Source organism: Vulpes vulpes, chromosome 6 (assembly GCF_048418805.1).
Source record: "Vulpes vulpes isolate BD-2025 chromosome 6, VulVul3, whole genome shotgun sequence".
Taxonomy (NCBI): Eukaryota; Metazoa; Chordata; class Mammalia; order Carnivora; family Canidae; genus Vulpes; species Vulpes vulpes.
The window spans coordinates 80,119,867-80,138,888 of record NC_132785.1 but is presented as its reverse complement, the minus strand read 5'-3'; positions in this window follow the sequence as shown (position 1 = coordinate 80,138,888).

Sequence of the window (19,022 nt, the reverse complement as noted above, 5' to 3'; positions counted from 1 at the left end):
TAATCAGAAAGCCATGTCTCCCGTAGATAGAACTCCTTCTCTCTTATTTTGAATTCAGTTGATATCTGACCCCTATTAACCACATTTTTGTTTTATTTTACCACTTAATTATGATGCTGTGGAGGGAATAATGGTACTATTTCTTAGCTTTCTAAACATTCCAAAAGGTACTGAGAGATATTGTGGAGGAGAGACAGAATAGATGGTCTTTAGTACCTTTCATGTGAACAGGCATTCAAATAGCTATTGCATGTGAATTAGATCATTAAATGCTAAAAGTGACACTAGAAGTTAATTGTTGTCTATATTTTAATGATGAGGATAAAGATAATTTCAGTAATTTGCCAACAGTCATAGATGTAGGAAAAACCAGGGCTCAGGTGGGAAGCCATCTCTCCTTGATACAAAAGATCATGCTATTTTTACTTCACCTTCTCCAAGAATTTACATATATATATATAATATATATACATAATATATATGATTATGTAATATATAATATATATTTAAGATTTTATATATACATATATATTTTATATATTTATATATATTAAAGATTTTACATATATATTAAAGATTTAAAAAAGATTTTACATATATATATATATTAAATATTTTATTTATTTATTCAGAAAGAGAGAGAGAGAGGCAGAGACACAGGCAGAGGGAGAAGCAGGCTCCACGCAGGGAGCCCAAGGTGGGACTTGATCCCCATCCCGAGGTCTCCAGGATCACACCTCAGGGCTGCAGGTGGCGCTAAACCACTGCGCAACCGGGGCTGCCCAGAATTTACACATATTTTTATTTTGAATTTTGTACAATAATTAGATACTATATTATTCATACAAAATCACTTTATTATTATTTATAACTCACCTTATATCCTTATGGCAGTTTCTCAGTTTTTTTCTCGTAGACATTATCTAGCAATTCCCTTTAGATTTGTGTATTGATCAAAGTTATTTTAGTTGTACAGCAAAACTAGGTCTCGATATTTTAAGCATAAAATGAAATTTTTGGAGTAAAAATGAGATAGTTTGCAAGATCAAAGGAACTTTTGAAAGCTAAGCCTTCTGAAGGTCAGCTAGAAGGAACGATTCTGGGCAATAAGAATATTTATGAATCTCTTCTCAAAAGATCTCTCAGTAACAAGATTTAGATTCAAGCATTCTGGATTTTAGTTCTTTTTTTCATGTTTTAAAATTCTTGAAGAGAGCATATGATAGACCAAGTTTGAGTCATACATTTATTTGCCCCTTTACTTATGAACCACGGACATGGAAAGCAAAAAAATCTTGTGTTCAAACTTACTCAGTGGAGCTCTACTCATATGGACAGAGTACCAATTCCACTATAAGCCAAATAATCACTTCAAGTACAACCTGCACTGAACAAAATACCTGCATGAATTATAAGCAGGTTATTACTTCAGACATGTATAGCTTTTGAAACTTCATTCTTAAATATTCATTGATATGAGAAAACAGTGATATTTGAAAATAAATGTAACCCATAATAGAAAGGATGCAGTGTCATAAATTTGTAAATGGCAAGTAACTAATTCCTAGATTTATGAAACTAAATCAGATTGTCTACTATGTCTTTAGAGAAGTCTGTTTTTTACATCTTATTTTCCTGTTAAATATTTATCGTGGCTTCAGTGTTACTCTAGAATGGCACTATAACTTATGAAAACTCGTTATCTAAGACAGTACTCATGACAAACCAAAGAAATTGACCACCTACTTCAGATTTTCTGAGTGCATTTTATTGTTCAAAGTCATTTATACAATCTGATAAGAAATATACCTTAAGGTACTCCATAAAGTGAAAGGACAAGCAAAGGTATTTGTCAAGGAAATACATAAATTTAATGTCTATATTTTATTTCTTATCATACTTAAGCCTATCTATTTTTATCTGTTATACCAACATCCAATATTAATACTGGCTATCTGTGTAAAGTAAATGGCATTATATAAATGATTGACAGAAACTTTGCTATATTAAGTACATATGCTTCCCTTAAAGAATATTTCATATTATTTATATTATGCCATATGCTTTTCATCTTGCTGATAATTATTGCATTAATGGAGAATAAAGTACACTTATCTAAAATTTTCTATTTTCTTTTGAATCATTATTTGAAAATACAGGCAAAATGAAAAAAAACACACAAAAGTTTCTGGAAAGCCGAAGACATTTTTCTACATGGCACAGAATGTCTTAATTACTACTAATAGCTTTTACTATCCAGGACTTTAAAAAACAAGATTTATTTATTTATTTGAGAGAGAGAGAGAGAATGGGGGTGTGGTGCAGGGGGTGGGGGAGAGAAAAACTCTAAGCAGACTTGAGATTAACATGGAGCCCGTGTGGGGCTTGATCTCATGACACAGACTCATTACCTGAGCCAAAATCAAGAGTCAGAGGCTTAATCAAAATGCCACCCAGGCTCCCAGCCCCACACCTTTTTGTAACAGAGAATTATTGGGAATTGAGCTACCTTCACAGACACTTATCCTTTATTTGTTTGTTTGTTTATTTATTTGATTTGACAAGTATCAATATAGCATTTACTCTATGATGGGTGCTATTCTAAGTGTTTCTTAATTTTGAGGTTAATAGTTTTATTATTATATCTTATAGGAGAGGATACTAGTATATAGAGTTTGTCCAAATGCCAAAAAATGGCATAACATTTATATAGAACATAATATGCAAATTAAACTATGTCTGAGGGACACCTGTGTGGCTCAGTGGTTAAGCGTCAGCCTACAGCTCAGGGTGTCATCCTGGAGTCCTGGATCGAGTCCCACATTGGGCTCCCTGCATGGAGCCTGCTTCTCCCTCTGCCAATGTTTCTGCCTCTCTCTCTCTCTCTCTCTTTCTCTGTGTCACTCATAAATAAATAAATAAATAAATAAATAAATAAATAAAATCTTTAAAAAAACACTGGAAAAAGCTAAGTGGAGTGAAGGTTAAATTACACTTTTTTCTATTCATTTATATTTATTCCTCTTCAGGCAAATCACCTTATTAACTTACATAATATTTTTAGCATTATAGTGAATTGTTATCCTTAATGAGATATTCCACTAAGTGTAAACTGATGCATAAAGGTATTAATACTATTAAAATTTTATTATAAAAATGGTATAGTAAAAATGATAATTTCTCTACTTCCTATACTAGAAAAAGTACTGCCATTAAAATATAATTGAAAAAAATAAATTTTACATATTTAAGTGCCACTTTAATTAAACATTCTCTTGCATAGATTCTTCATTGGCCTCAAATTCACCATTATTTTCTCTTATTTTTAAGTGTCTTTTTTTTTAAATGTATATAACTATAGGCCTTGATATAGCTTTGATCCTTTTTTTTTCTTCTAAAAGAGATCAACAATATTTATTTCCAAATCCATTTATGTGTAAGGACCAAACAAACGTGATGTAATGTTTTTAAAACATTCCTATTTAGGTGTATTACTAAGAAACTACATTTATGTCTCTCAAGAGCACCATAGACATTCAACATTTTACAATGTTGATACATAAAATTTGACCAATGTCTGATGAAAATATGACTACATACCTTTTGTATATGAGGCTTCACTTTATTAGGCACACTTAATAAGTCTTTTAAAATAAAATAAAACTTTGGTCATCCCTGGGATATATATTGGGCAATATATTATATAAAACCAGCAAATTCCTATGTGCTACAGTTAGAATGATATGCTCTTGAAATTTCTAATGCCTTGTTTAATTAAATATTATCTTATGAATTTGTTTTTCACCTCATCACTACAATTTAATATCTTTTTTAAGAATAAAATTTCAATTCCAACCCTGCAATTAATAACATGTTAGAGCAAAGCTCAATAGATGTCAGACTTAAAAATATTAGACACCTTGAAATCTCTAATTAAATAAAGCTAGCACAATTTACCAACAGAAATACTGAATTTTAATTTTGCCAAGAGGTAGCTTTAGGGCATCATTTAATCCAATAGACTGCTATCCAAACAACTATCAAATCAAAGCCTATTAGCTAATACTCAGTAGGAAACTGAAGGTTTGAAAAGTTTCCTAAAACAGCCCTGAGGTGAAGATTGATGATTATTTTATCTAAACAAATATGAGTGAGAATTATTTTCTTTAGTGTCTTTGTGACCAGAACATCAAAGGCTATGGATTTATTACTCTGTAATCTGTTTTCAGTATGAAAAGGTTATAGTGAGAAAAACTTCTAGAGAGAGAATTTAACTGCACTTGAGAGTCTATTACATTTCTAAATATAAAATTTCTATCCAGGACTCGTTATGTAAATGTACTCATTATGTAAATAACTGAATTAAGACATATATATATATATATATACCCTTATTTTACCAAAAAAATAAAAAAAAAATAAAAAAATAAACTCTTTCCATTCAATAAGCAATCTTGAGTGAATATAATAAAAACCAGCAGTTATTTATTCACAATATTATTATATAATAGGATGGATTTTAATGAACCATAAAGTTATGATTTGTTATTGCCATAGGACAGTTTTCCTGAAGATTTACAGGATAAGACAGAACTGCTTACTTAAGCATACTTTGAGCTTGAATTCTTTGATATCTACTTCAATTTTTAAAAACAGTTTATTACCTTTAAGGCCCTGAGTAGTGCTCCAGACAATGATCGTACCTCTGGCAGATTCTGTTGATGCCCCACTGATATCCTCTTGGTCCTTATAATTTCTACCCATATTTGCTTGGCTTCCAAATGCCACCACCTGTGTCCTTTTGCCCTTGGGTTTTTCTGGCTGACAGAGTCTGCTCTGCTCATGGGCAAGGCATGTAGGAAGTGTCAGAAGTTTTACTTCCATCCCTTAAAAGCATTCCACAAATAACTGACAGAACCCAGATTAGGAAAATACTCTACCAAAGGCAATAAAATTCTACTAAGAATAGAATAGAGTTCAAACCCAAATGACCTTAAATTTCCCCTCTACTTGACTAAACTTTAGCCAAATATCTTTCTAGGTTAGGCCCCTTATATCCCTTTTTTTTTAGTATACTTATTTTAGAAAATATGTCAGGTAAAATACCATATGATTTTGCTCGTATGTGGAATTTAAGAAATAAAAAGGATGAACATAGAGGAAGGGGTAAGTAAAAAGAGGGAAGAAAACCATAAAAGACAACTATAGGGATGCCTGGGTAGTGCAGTTGGTTAAGCATCAGACTCTTGGTTTCAGCTCAAATCATGATCTCAAGTTATGCTCTCAGGGTTGAAAGTTTGAGCCCCACTTAGGGGCTCTGTGCTCTGAACTCAGCATGGAGTCCACTTGAGTGTCTCTCTCGCCTCTCCCTCTGCCTAACCTTCCCTGTTCTCTCTTTCTTTAAAATAAATAATTTTTTTTTTAAAGAGAGAGATTCTTAATTATAGAGAATAAACTGAGGGCTCCTGGAGAGGTGGGCAGGAGCTAAGGTAAATAAATGATGGATATTAAGGAAAGCACTTGTGTAAAAAAAAAAAAAAAAAAAGCTGAGCACTTGTGAAATACTGGTTGTTGTATGCAAGTGATGAATCACTAATTTCTACTCCTGAAACCAATATTATACTCTATGTTAATTAACTAGGATTTAAACAAAACCTGGGAGAAAAAAAACAGAAAATATGTAATTGTAAAATCTTCCCTCTGTCTCTTTGAGATGTAATTTTTTCTATGTATATAATATGGATGTATATATAAGACTAGCTTTATACCAACTACATTAATTGTGGGCTTCTATATTTGTGGATTTACATACATGTTTTTAAAATTCTTTCCATATTTCTCCATGTTCTAAATTACATAAACTGAATAAGCATTACATTTTTAATCAGGAAAAAAATAGATGTTAGATAATACAAAAAGAATTACAATTTTTATGAAAAGGAAGGAAATTAACAATCAGATAGTTTTAGTTGGAGGTTTTGAAATAATATCAAAACAAATTTGTACTATTTAATAGCTTATGTTATAAAAGATATGTTAGTATTTTAAAAATTATAGACATTTTTTAAGCACACAATTATTCCTCAGTGATATCTCAAATAAGTAAAGAAATAAGGGTCAGGGTCATAGTATAGCAGGAAATAAAACTAATTATCACCCCCCAGCATGGAGTTGTTTCAAATGATGCTTTTTAAGTTAGAAAGTATTTTTAAGAGTATTTTAAAGTTTTGTTATAAAGAATCATAAACAAGGAAATAATGGCCAAAAGCAATGCCTATACTGTGCTTTCTTTGTATATTTTAATGTGCTTAGACTAAAAACTATTTCTGTTTAGCTGATCAAAGCTGTTTTGGCTTTCTTTTAAGGTGTCAGAGCTTCACCTGTGAATTTTTATAGAAGCCTGGGGAAACACTCAGCAGGATCTAACTTTTGTTGTGGGTAAAAAACATTTTCCCTTTATGTGAAAGTTTGCTCTTTATGTGGCAGAAGGAATCCCCTGGTGAAGTGAATTTTGGCAGAAAAAAAATACAATAAAATATACATTTTGAGAATGGAAGGCATCAAAGTGATGAGTGCACAATTGAAGATTTATTCATCTATATTATCCAAAATAATGCCTTCTTTTTGAGGTAGATGATAGAATTTTGCAAAAGTATACTTGAATATGAAACATTTAGCTGTCTTTATTTTATACTAGTGTTAATGGCTCTTATATCATGTTGACTTTTAAACTGATTGCATTCCCCCTCATTTTGTTTGAGTAGTGTATGGTAACATCCACTACATATCTAATCATATATGTCTGATATAATAAAATCCTTAGACACACACAATTCACATACAAATTTTGAAAGATATGCTTTCAAATTTGATAAGTCCTTTTTTTTAGTTTCAAATAGAACATTAGTTTTAAAAGTAGTTTGTCAGATGTTTAAAAGAATGAAGTATCTATATTATTGTTGTGAGTGAATTATATCACCACAAATGCATATGTTGAAGTCCTAACCACCATTACCTCAGAATTTGACTTTGGAAATAAGATCATTGCATGTGTAGTTAGTCCAGATGAGATCATGGACCCACTCCTATATGACTGATGTCCTTACAGAAAGGGAGAATTTGGACACACATGCAGGGAGGATGCCATGTGAAGATTGGAATTATGTTGCCACAAGCCGGGAAAGGATTACTGACAAACCACCAGAATAGGAGATAGGTATGGAACAGATCCTTCTCTAGTGCCTTCAGACGAAGTATGGCCCTGCTGATGCCCTGATATCAGATTTCCAACCTGTAGAACTGTGAGACAATACATTTCTATTGTTTGAACCACTCAGTTGTTGTGGTACTTTGTTACAGCAGCCTCAGCAAACCCATTCAATTACAAAGAGAATAAAATAAATGTCAGAGAAAAGTGTTTTAAAAATTTCAGGTTTTACAAGTATTAAATAAAGTAGAGGTCACCATAGATGAAGCAAGTTGGCTATGCATATTTAATCCATGACAGATCTAATATATAACTTTTTTCAAAGTAATTAAGACAGATATGATAGTGTATATAATTACATCTAGAGAGTTACTTTTTTTAAGATTTTTATTTTTAAATAATCTCCATACCCAACATGGGACCTGAACTCATAATCCTGAGATCAAGAATCACATGCTCTACTGACTGAACCAGACAGATCCCCCTTAGACAATTACTTTATGAGTCCCATAAAAGTATATCTTTCAGGGGAAAAAAAAACATCTTAAAGACATTACTCAACTTTCTAAAAATACGATAGATTTTAAACTTTGCATCATTTTATTTGCTATGACTCAGCACATAATTAGTATGCCTTTTACTAGAACTTTCCTAGATGATTAAAAATGAAGTTTCTAGTCTCTTCCATGTCAATGGGTAGCAATTATGTTAAAAATAAAAAAAAATGCTTATCAAGAGATGACTCAATCAGATTGAAAGAAATTTAAGAAAAATAAACATTTATGAAAAACGAGCAGTTCATAGCACACATTAAGATGAATTATTCTGTGTTATGTGTGCTATCACCACAGGAAACAATTCCACGGAACTATGAGAATGGTAGGGAGAAGGAGGGTGCCCCCTGGGGACCTGTGGTATTTCTATAATTTAACAAACTAAAATATTGATGAGGGTCTCAGATCTCTTAGTGTTAAAATACTGCTGTTCTAATCAGAGCATCATGCCACACTGGTTTAAAATCCAATTTGCCAAAGAAAAGATATCTCACCAATAGTCATCTACACTTGACAACATATTGATAGAAACTTCCCAAATCATCTATTTTAAAATTCATCAAGACTTCATTTATAAATGCCATATTTATAGAACAGAAGATGAAATTTGAGTAGCTCAAATTTTCTGAGACAAAAGGAAACACAGAACTTGATATCTATTCTGATAGAATATTTTTTAAATAATTACAGTGTAGGTAGGATATGACCACTCATTTGATCAAACTAACTACCCCACTATTTTAATATTCTTATATATCTCTATCTAGAAGCCAATCTAAACAAAGTATAGGTGTTAGCAAGGTAGGTATAAAATATAAAAATGCCACACAGTGTGCCTTAAAATCCAAAAAGTGATTTTTTCTTTTTCTTTTTTCTTAATAAATAATATTTCCTTCTATCCTACTTTCTTTCACAAAGATGTTAATGATGATTGAAGAATGAAAAGTTTATTTTTGTTTACTGATCTTTTGGTTCAGCATTCCTTTGAGGATCAGCAAGATCTTCCATCTACAACTTTCCATTCTCTGTCAAATAAGGAAGGTTCTGGTTAGTTGCAAATCTGTGCTAAACTTATACTTTTAGTCTAGGATGTACAGTATCCACTGAAAATCATTCAAAGGTATTTTTTAAAAAGATTTTATTTATTTATTCATGAGAGAGAGAGAGAGAGAGAGAGAGAGAGAGGCAGAGACACAAGCAGAGAGAGAAGCAGGCTCCAAGCAGGGAGCCCCAGTGTGGGACTCGATCCCAGGACTCCAGGATCACACCCGGGCGGCAGGCACCGCTAAACCGCTGCGCCACCGGGGCTGCCCATTCAAAAGTATTTTTATAACTAAAAAAACATTATCTTAGTTTGGACTGCTATAAAAACGTATCATAGACTGGGCAGCTTAAGTAATAAACATTTATTTCCCAGAGTTTAGGAGGCTAGGAAGTCCAAGATCAAAGTGTCTGCAAAGTGAAAGCACTTCTTCTGTGTCTTACTTCTAAGAGCTCCACTCTCATGATCTCATTTAAAATCAATTACCTCCAAATACAATCATTACACTGGGGATTTGGTATTTAACATATGAATTTGGGGGAACATAATCACTTAGTCCATAATAGCAAAGATAGATACATTTTTAAAATGTTCTTTATTGTGAATGATACATTACTAGTAACATAATTTCTTTAGAGAAATTGTGAATCAAAACCAAAGATTACTATAATTTTCCAGGATATGTAGAAAATTTTCCCGCAAATAAACCCACAAAATGTAAAAAAGATACCCAACTACTCTTCTTGTGAAGAAAATAAAATAGTATAAACACATGAAGATTTTAAATATTTATACAGAAAAACTTATAATCAAAAAATAATATGATGCCATTTAAATTGCTTTAACTCTTGAACTTACAGTCAGCTAAAGACTCATTTTAATTTAATAAAAAGAGAACATACACTCATATAAAATATAAGAAATATTTTAGGTAAATAAAATATGAAAGTGGGAAATTAAAATCATACTAGAATGTTCCTCTTTAATATATGTAAGTATATTTAATACTTGTAAATATATTTAATACATGTAAAACAATGAAAGATATTAACATATTGTATATATACATGACTAATAGTTCTAAATAAAAGGTGTTTTGTTGCATTTTATTTATTTGATATTTTCTCTATTTGTGCTTTTTAATTGAGGTTAAAATATATTCAGCAAGTGAAAGGTGCAAATCCTAATTGTACAGCTGTATGAGCATTATATATGGTGATTACCATTCAGATCATAATTTAGAATTATGGTAAATTATTATTTCATATATAATGTATGAGCATTATATAGGTGATTACCATTCAAATCATAATTTAGAATAGTTATTTCAACAAAGAGCATTACCTCATGCTCAATTTCAGTCAATAACCAACTCTGTCCTATCCATGGAAACTTCTGTTGTGATTTTTACCATTATCAATTCCTTTTGCCCTTTCACAAACCCAACTTTTAACCAGGACAGAGAAAATTGTGTCATTTGTTGAGTTGTCATCACAGAACAATTTAATACCAGTTATTCCTAGTCACAGACTGGAATTTCCCTAGTAAAATGGATTGTTGTGTTACTCCAGAAATAGCACTGATACTATTGAAATGACCTGCATTGTCAGAGCAAGACACATACTTAGCAACTTTTCCTGTTCCTTGTATCACTATAACCTATACATGAAAAGAAAAAGAACAAAAATACCTCTAAAAGAACCTTCCATAGGACATGGGTAAATGGCTATTGTTGGAAAATATCCAACTGTAACCAAGTTTACTTTGTGAATTTAATGGGATATTACCTCAGAGAGGAGACTTCCTTGACTTCATCATTTGAGAAGCCTTGTAAACACAAGTTTCCATGTCCTGCCTTTTCACTGACATGTAGGTAAATCCAGTTATTTATTCGCAGAACCTTCAAGAAAAAACAAGGAGCCTGCATTTATGAGTGCTTTATGTTTGTATATTTTGGATCAATGTATTTATAGAATTGAGGCTGGGATTATAATGTGCAAGCAGAAATAGAACATTTGGCCTTCAAACTGCTCACGGGTAGCTGAGATCCTCACTTTCAGTAGGAACACTGAAAAGGATGCCCTTTAAGGAAGGGAGATGGAAAGTGCCCTATCATCTGCCCAGGGAAGCCACAAAGAAATATCCTGGTTGATGCCTAGTCTGACTGTTTGGTTAATGGAAAAGAAAAATCTTTCTTGAAAAGCAAAGTAAAGTAAAAAAAAAAAAAAAAAAAAAAAAAAAAAAAGTCTGGAAAGGCAGTCCCAGTGAAGAAAAAAGCTTTAAAATATGACCATAAGACATATGAAAATGAAAAAACAAATACAAAATGAAAAACAAAGGCTGAAATCATACTATAGCAATATATTTTTGAGTATTATAAATAGATAAATACTCAGACTAAAACAACTGTGTTATATAGTTACTCCTAATCCCTATGACTGAATATATTGAGCTATCATGTTCTAATTATGTTGTATTACATGACAAAATAGAATTTGCAGATAAAGTTACTGATTTTTTTTAACTGATTTTTTCTTTTTTTTAAGGGATTATCTGAGTGGACCTACTATAATCACATGTCTTTAAAAGAAGAATTTTCTTTGCTTAGAATCAGCAAAGACAGATTTCAAGTATGAGAAAGAGTTGACATGTCATTGCTGGTTTAAAGATGTAGGGAGCTACAAAAAGAAGGAATATGAGCTGCTTCTAGAGGGTTAGAGTGCCCCATGGCTGATAATCATCAAGGCATTAGGACCCTCACTTCCCTAAGGATTGAATTCTTCCAAAAACCCGAATGAGGTTGGAAGCAGAATTTTCCCCAGAGCTTCCTGTTAAAAGTCCAATTGTACCAACACTTTGAGTTTGGCCTTTGAACACTATAAGCAGAGAATTCAATAGAGCTTATCCACACTTCTGGCCTATACAACTGTGAGATAGTAACTGGGTATTGTTTTATATTCCTGAATTTGTGGTAGTTTGTTGTATAGCAGTAGAAAACTAGTACAATAGTAAAATAGTTTAGTATTATTAATAATAACAATGATAAAGAGGTACAATAATAATTTGCTCCCAAATGACTTGGAATAATAAAAAATAATTAATTGACCATAATTTTATTTAACATGATAAAGAAATGAAAGAAAGAATACTGATTATAACAGTGGGGAAAGTCCATCATGGCAAAAGAAAGGCTCATTTGACAAAAGAATTAAGTAGAACTAGAAGGAAAACAAGTTGCAATTTTAAACATTTAATAGCCATTAGCAAAAAAAAGAAAAGCCATTAGCTAGTTGAAAAATAGTCAAAAAACTTTAAAGAGTAGAATTGGCAGGCACAAAGTTAAACTGGGAGAAATAATCTGGAATGAAAAAGAGATGTGTAAGATCAAACAAGGACAAAAATAATGTTATTAGTTTGAGAAGACTTAAAGGAGGTCTTGGAGGAGAGGCACTAAATAACACATCTATGATGGTTAATTTTAATGTGTCAACCTGACCAGGATCAAGGATGCCCTGATAGCTGGTAAATTATTATTTCTGGTTGTGTCTCTGAGGGTGCTTCCAGAAGAGATTAGCATTTGAATTGCCACAGTGACTAGAGAAGATGGCCTTCACCATTGCAGGTTGGCATCATCCTATCTGTTGAGGGGCCTGAATAGAACAAAAAGTCAGAGAAAGGATGAATACCTCTTTTTGCTTGAGCTGAGATAAACAACTACTTCTGCCTCCAGACACTGGCACTCTCTCTTGGGTCTTTGAACTCATGTTTTGACTTACACCATCCAGACCCCAGTTCCAGTGTTTTTGGACTTGAACTTATACCATCAACTCCCCTGGTTCACAGAACCTTCAGACTAAGACTGAGTTACACTGCTGTCTTCCTCATTCTTCAGCTGACACATTGTGGGACTTCGCCACCCCCATAATCACATGAGCCAATTTCCTAAAATAAATCATATATATATATAAATCTTATTATATATATCATCTGTCTATATTCTATGTAGCTATCTATCTATCTACCCATCTATCATCTAGCATCGATCATCTCTTATTGGTTCTGTATCTTTGGAAAACTTTGACTAATATGACAGCCACATAAAGGTGTTAAAAACAAGTGCTGGTATAGAATCAGTACTTTATAAATATTTTTTACAAGGATAACATTTAAATTATTTAGGATCCAATTTCAATTTTTGTGTTTATATTAGATTATCAAACTGACTAGGGACAGAAAAATTAAAAAATAATACTTTTTTTGTGAAATACTCCATATATTCTGTGCAAACCTAATATTTAATTAAATAATTTTTAAATGAATTGAAATAATAGAGTTAAGAACCTTCAAAATTTGGAGCATACTATATCATATTGGAGCACCCATATCAAGAATGATAAAGGTTTAAATATACATAAGTATATATTTAAATAATAAATTAACTCTTTAGCATGAGGAAAATATTTTTGGAAAAGAATATTATTATTATACTATGCTTTCCCTAAGGAAGAATCTACCAACAGCAAACTGAAATCACTCTCCTCAGAATTCCTCAGTAACAGGAAAGACTTTACTCTTTCTAGATTTAGAAAAATATGGTGTAAGAAACTTTACATCATAAAGAATCTAAACAATATAATCAATTACTGATTCAAATAGAGAGTGAACATCTTCAGTTACTATTTGAAAAGTAGTTATTGACCTAGTAAATCTACATGAATTTTTTTTCCAAATTCCTAAAATATGTCTAACTGTGGCCTTACTTAATGATAATTCACTTTTGCCAGATAGTTACTATTTTTCTCTGATTTTTAAAATACAACTCTTGTATTTTGAGAAGTATATTTCTGTTTCAGTTAATTTAATAACATACATGAGTTGCACTGAGTATATGAAATATAGCTGGACTTTTCAACTGGGACTTACTATAGAGAAAACACTTTTAAATAGTACTGGCATATGACTATCAGATCTTCTCTTTTCTATGTCCAAACCAGTCTTTCTTTGTTTGGTAGGCTGAATTGGAATGAAAGAACATGAGTTGAATATTTCATACTGTGCTGATATGTATAATTCATGATCAAATTCTCCAAAAAGAAATAGGAAGTACTGAAAGCTATAAATGAAATATTTTAGTACTTAACAGAGGTACTGCATAAAGATCCTTTAAGTCTTGTGTGCACTGATATCAGGAAGAATTATGGAAAATAACAAGCCACTAAAAAAGAATCAAAGATAGACAGAAAAAGGAACAAAAGAGAAAGAGGCAGAGAAAGAAGTAAACAGAAAATAAGTAACTCTTCATATGAATTGCAGAAATAGTTTTCTCCCAAGTAATATATGAAAATGTTTGTAAGTTTTAGCTCAAGACATTTTAGTCTGTTATTTACTGCTTCCTTTTCTGTTATGAATGCAAGGTGAGTGATGACATTTTTAAAGGGAGCTTTCCAACATATGTTTTTAAAAAACAGAATTAAGAGACGCCTGAGTGACTCAGTGGTTGAGCATCTGCCTTTGGCTCAGGGAGTGATCTTGGGATCCGGGATCCAGTCCCACATCCACCTCCTGCTTCTCCCTCTGCCTAGGTTTCTGTCTCTGTCTCTGTCTCTCTCTCTCTCTCTGTGTCTCTCATAAATAAATAAATAAAATATTAAAAAATAAATAAAATAATAAAAAACAGAATTAAGTATAAGTGTGGCCAGTTCCTTCATTAACTTTGTTATTAATTCATTCACTAATTCCACAAATCTTTATTGAGGACCACTATTTAACCCTGTTAAATAAGTAGTTGTTAGGACATGGGTTTTATAAGTTGAGTAACCATATGTATAATTTATCATTCAAATCAGGACACTTTGGGGACTCCTGGGTGGCTCAGCGGTTAAGCGCCTGCCTTCAGCCCAGGGTGTGATTCTAGGGTCCCAGGTTTGAGTCCCACATCAGGCTCCCTGTGTGGAGCCTGCTTCTCTCCCTGCCTATGTCTTTGCCTCTCTCTCTCTCTCTCTGTGTCTCTCATGAATAAATAAATAAAATCTTTAAAAACAAAAACAAAAATACAAACTAGGACACTTTGAGTGTGAAAGGGGATACTGATACAAAGGATGTTGAATAAACAGTTAAAAAATGAGACTGTCTCTGAAAAAGCAAGGTAAACAAACACTCTGCTTATAAGACTTGCTCTTTTGACTTCTTTCAAAGTTATATCATTGTGCTACAAAATGAACATAAAGCTATAAAGTGATATGACACATTTTTAATGTGAGCAGCTCCAGTAAAGTGGAAGCGCATATTGGATGGAACTAACAAAGGCATAGGAGGTCATGAAAAATATTTTAGAGGAAGTAACTTAAAACTAGAGAAAGGGTTGAACTGCAATTGTGTCATAATTAAATATCAGACTTAGTAAAATACTAAAAATAAATTCAAAGCCCCCAACTAAATAAATCACTCAGAATAGAAAGAGATTATACAATACCTTCACAAGAAAGAAAGAAAACTTTTTGGTCTGTGTTCTTGAAGTTGTATAATAGATAGAAATGCCTAACTTGAACCATAGGTTCAAATCATTATGAAAACCTGCTAACACACCACTGAAAAAGTTTATTATTCTGATGGAGTAATCTAATTTGAATTAATAATAGGAGCCACAAGATAGTGTTTCCAATTATAAATAGAAAAGACAGTAGTTCTACACCACCTTATTCTGAAATAGAGACCCTATTATCTGAAAACAAGTTTAAAGAACACTTTATTTCTCTTGGACAACCTTTCATTTTCAGTTCTAGTCAGGCAGTTAAACAAGGGACCAAGATCTGCTATTTTGTTCTACACTTAAAAGGATGTTTAGAAATTCTTTTTTAAAAAGATTTATTTATTTATTTATTTTAGAGAGAGACCAAGCAAATGTGAGTGGGAGCAGGAGCAGAAAGAGAGGGGGAGAAAATCCTTAAGTGGACTCCTGGCTGAGCACAGAGTCCCATGCCAGGGATCCCTCCACGTATAAGATCATGACCTCAGCCAAAACCAAGAGTAGGACACTTAACCAACTCAGCCATCCAGGTACCCCTAGAAGCTCTTAAAAGAGAAAAAAAATCCAAATAATACAGAATTAGTGCCTTGTCTGGTTAGTATTATAAGCATCGGGTTATTTTGAAGACTCACAAGATATTTTAATGTCTTACCAATTAAGATAAGAAAAAATACATGCACATATATACACACACATATATGTGCATTTACATACTTTTCTAAAGAAAAAGTTCCTGCAAAAATGTTCTCATAAAATCCTAAATATATATTTCAATAAGCATAACTATTCTCTCAATACTTTCATTTAGTATATATAGTATTTTATATAACTTAATGATGGTAATAAATAAAAATAAATTTAAAGATCAAAGATAGACTAGATATTTCTTCAGAAATCAGTTCTTGTACAGAAAAGTTTAAGATAATTCAAAGTAGAAAACTAGTTATCTAGAAAGCCTTGAATTCATATCTATTTCATTATTTATATGCATATTTTTGTTTATTGCTTGTTAATATGTTCATCCAATGAATGTTCTAAATTCAACAAGTAAATATTTGTTAGCTTTGGTTTAACACAAGGTCAGTTAAAAACTCACAACCATCAGTTTTTTATCGTCATACTTGAGAATCCTTAGTCTAAATGGCTTCCACTGCCAATAAATTTCAGCTATCTACATGACATAACCTTAAACTGTCACTGTAAGAAGCTGTTCCACTCCTAAGGTGATACTCAGATACTCAAAGAAAGATTCTCTTTCCTTCACGTTCCTGGACTTCCATAGTTTCTAGTTTTACGAAGTCAACCAAAACCTCACATTTCACTTAGTTCACCAGTTCCCTTCTACTACTCTAATTAGCATTGATTACAGTCTAGCAAATCAGCATCCCCTGCACCTTCCCCCCAAACTCCCTCATTTCTCTCTCCTTATTAAGCAACGATGGAGAACACTTCCTTACCTGCCATACTACTTGCTATTGGGTATTGCTAGGAAGTTGATGTCCTATGAAATGGTATTCAAATCCCACAAAATAATTTTAAAATGTTTGTCAATCCATTGATCTATATTTCTTGGATGGCTATTTCTGTTCTCTCCCCTGAATTCCTCACATTTTTCTTACAGCAAGATAATCTTGGTTCATGCTGTACAACTCCTCTTTTCAGCATTTCACTGAGGAGATAGCTCCTGAGGGAACACAACTCATTTGATGACTTGAAGTTTCTGTTTATAAATGTGCTTATAGAAGCAGTCTTTATCAGCAGTGTCTCCATAGACTGTGCTTCCCTGCATGTCATTCTGCAGAGTACTAACCTCCAGCTTCACTTGTTAATTTCTGAAATATATGATTTCAGCACTCTGTTGAATTCTTTCTTATTCTCCCTTACCTGTGGGGATGTCTAAGGGGCTATGGTGGACACATCATTTCCTCATTGAGACTTAGGAGAAAACAGACACAGTTCTCAATAATGCTATTCTCTTGTGTGTGTGTGCAATATTCACTAAACATTTTTTAAGCACTAGAGATTTTTGGTTTATTAATTAATCATTTCCATGTCCACTGATACTCTTAGTAAACATTGTGAGTGCTGTATTTAGTTACTTATCATTTTAAATGGAAGGGATATGTTCCTCTTATAAAAATTTTTTGTGTTATAAAGCAGAGCAGATGTAAATATTTTGTAATTCAGAGTCCTTTATTTTGTCCCTCAAATTACATTGATTTAGAAGTTCATTTGTTTATTCCATAAACACTTACTGAAAAAGGTGGTATATAATAACCACAAACATAAGTTTCAGAATTATAAAGACTTGGGTTTGATTTTCATCTCCCTTACTTAGTAGATATCTAACTTATGTAGGTTATATAGTCTCTTTGAGTTTCAGTTTTCATATCTGAAAAATGAAAGTAATGATTTTTATCTCATGAGACTATGAGAACTAAGTTAGAATGTCTAGGCTATACTGTATAATGTCTAAAACACAGTGGATGTTGAGTATCTTTTATTACCTATGTTAAATTCAGTTAGGATTAAAAGAATACTTAGAGGAAAATCTAAGCTGACAATAGCACAATTTATACAATTGTATGAAGTTATACAATTTTATACTGTAGCAAATGCTATAATATCTTTTGAATGTAGTCTTTGATGAGTTGAAAAAATATATTATATAAACCGTAAAGCAAGTAGTAAAAGCAAGTAAAGATAATAAGCTAGTAATGAAGAAAAATGAATCATAAATAATATTCATTTCATCTAAGAGAATGTAGAACCAAAAATGGAAAAACTCAAACATGTGGAGGTTAAAGAGCATCCTACTAAAAGATGAATGAGACTGAGACAACCAGGAAATTAGAGAAGGATTAAAAAGATTCATGGAAACTAATGAGAATGAAGATAAAACTGTTCAAAATCTTTGGGATACAGCAAAAGTGGTCCTAAGAGGAAAATACATTGCACTACAAGCCTCCCTCAAAAAATTGGAAAAATTCAAATACACAGATAACCTCACACCTAAAGGAATTGGAGAAAGAACAGCAAGTAAAACCTACACCAGGCAGAAGAAGAAAGTTAATAAAGATTCGAGCAGAACTCAATGAAATAGAGACCAGAAAAACTGTGGAACAGATCAACAAAACCAGGAGTTGGTTCTTTGAAAGAATTAATAAGATAGATAAACCATTTTCCAGCCTTATTAAAAACAAAAGAGAAAAGACTCAAATTAAAAAAATCACAAATGAAAAAGGAGAGATCACCACCAATACCAAGGAAATACAAACGATTTTAAAAACATATTATGAACAGCTATACGACAATAAATTAGGCAATCTAGAAGAAATAAAGGCATTTCTGGAAAACCACAAACTACAAAAACTGGAACAGGAAGAAATAGAAAACCTGAACAGGCCAATAACCAGGGAGGAAATTGAAGCAGTCATCAAAAACCTCCCAAGACACAAAAGTCCAGGGCCAGATGGCTTCCCTGGGGAATTCTATCAAACACTTAAAGAGGAAACAATACCTGTTCTACTAAAGCTGTTCGGAAAGATAGAAAGGGATGGAAACCTTCCAAACTCGTTCTATGAGGCCATCATCACCTTAATTCCAAAACCAGACAAAGACCCCACCAAAAAGGAGAATTATAGACCAATATCCCTGATGAACACAGATGCAAAAATTCTCAGCAGTATACTA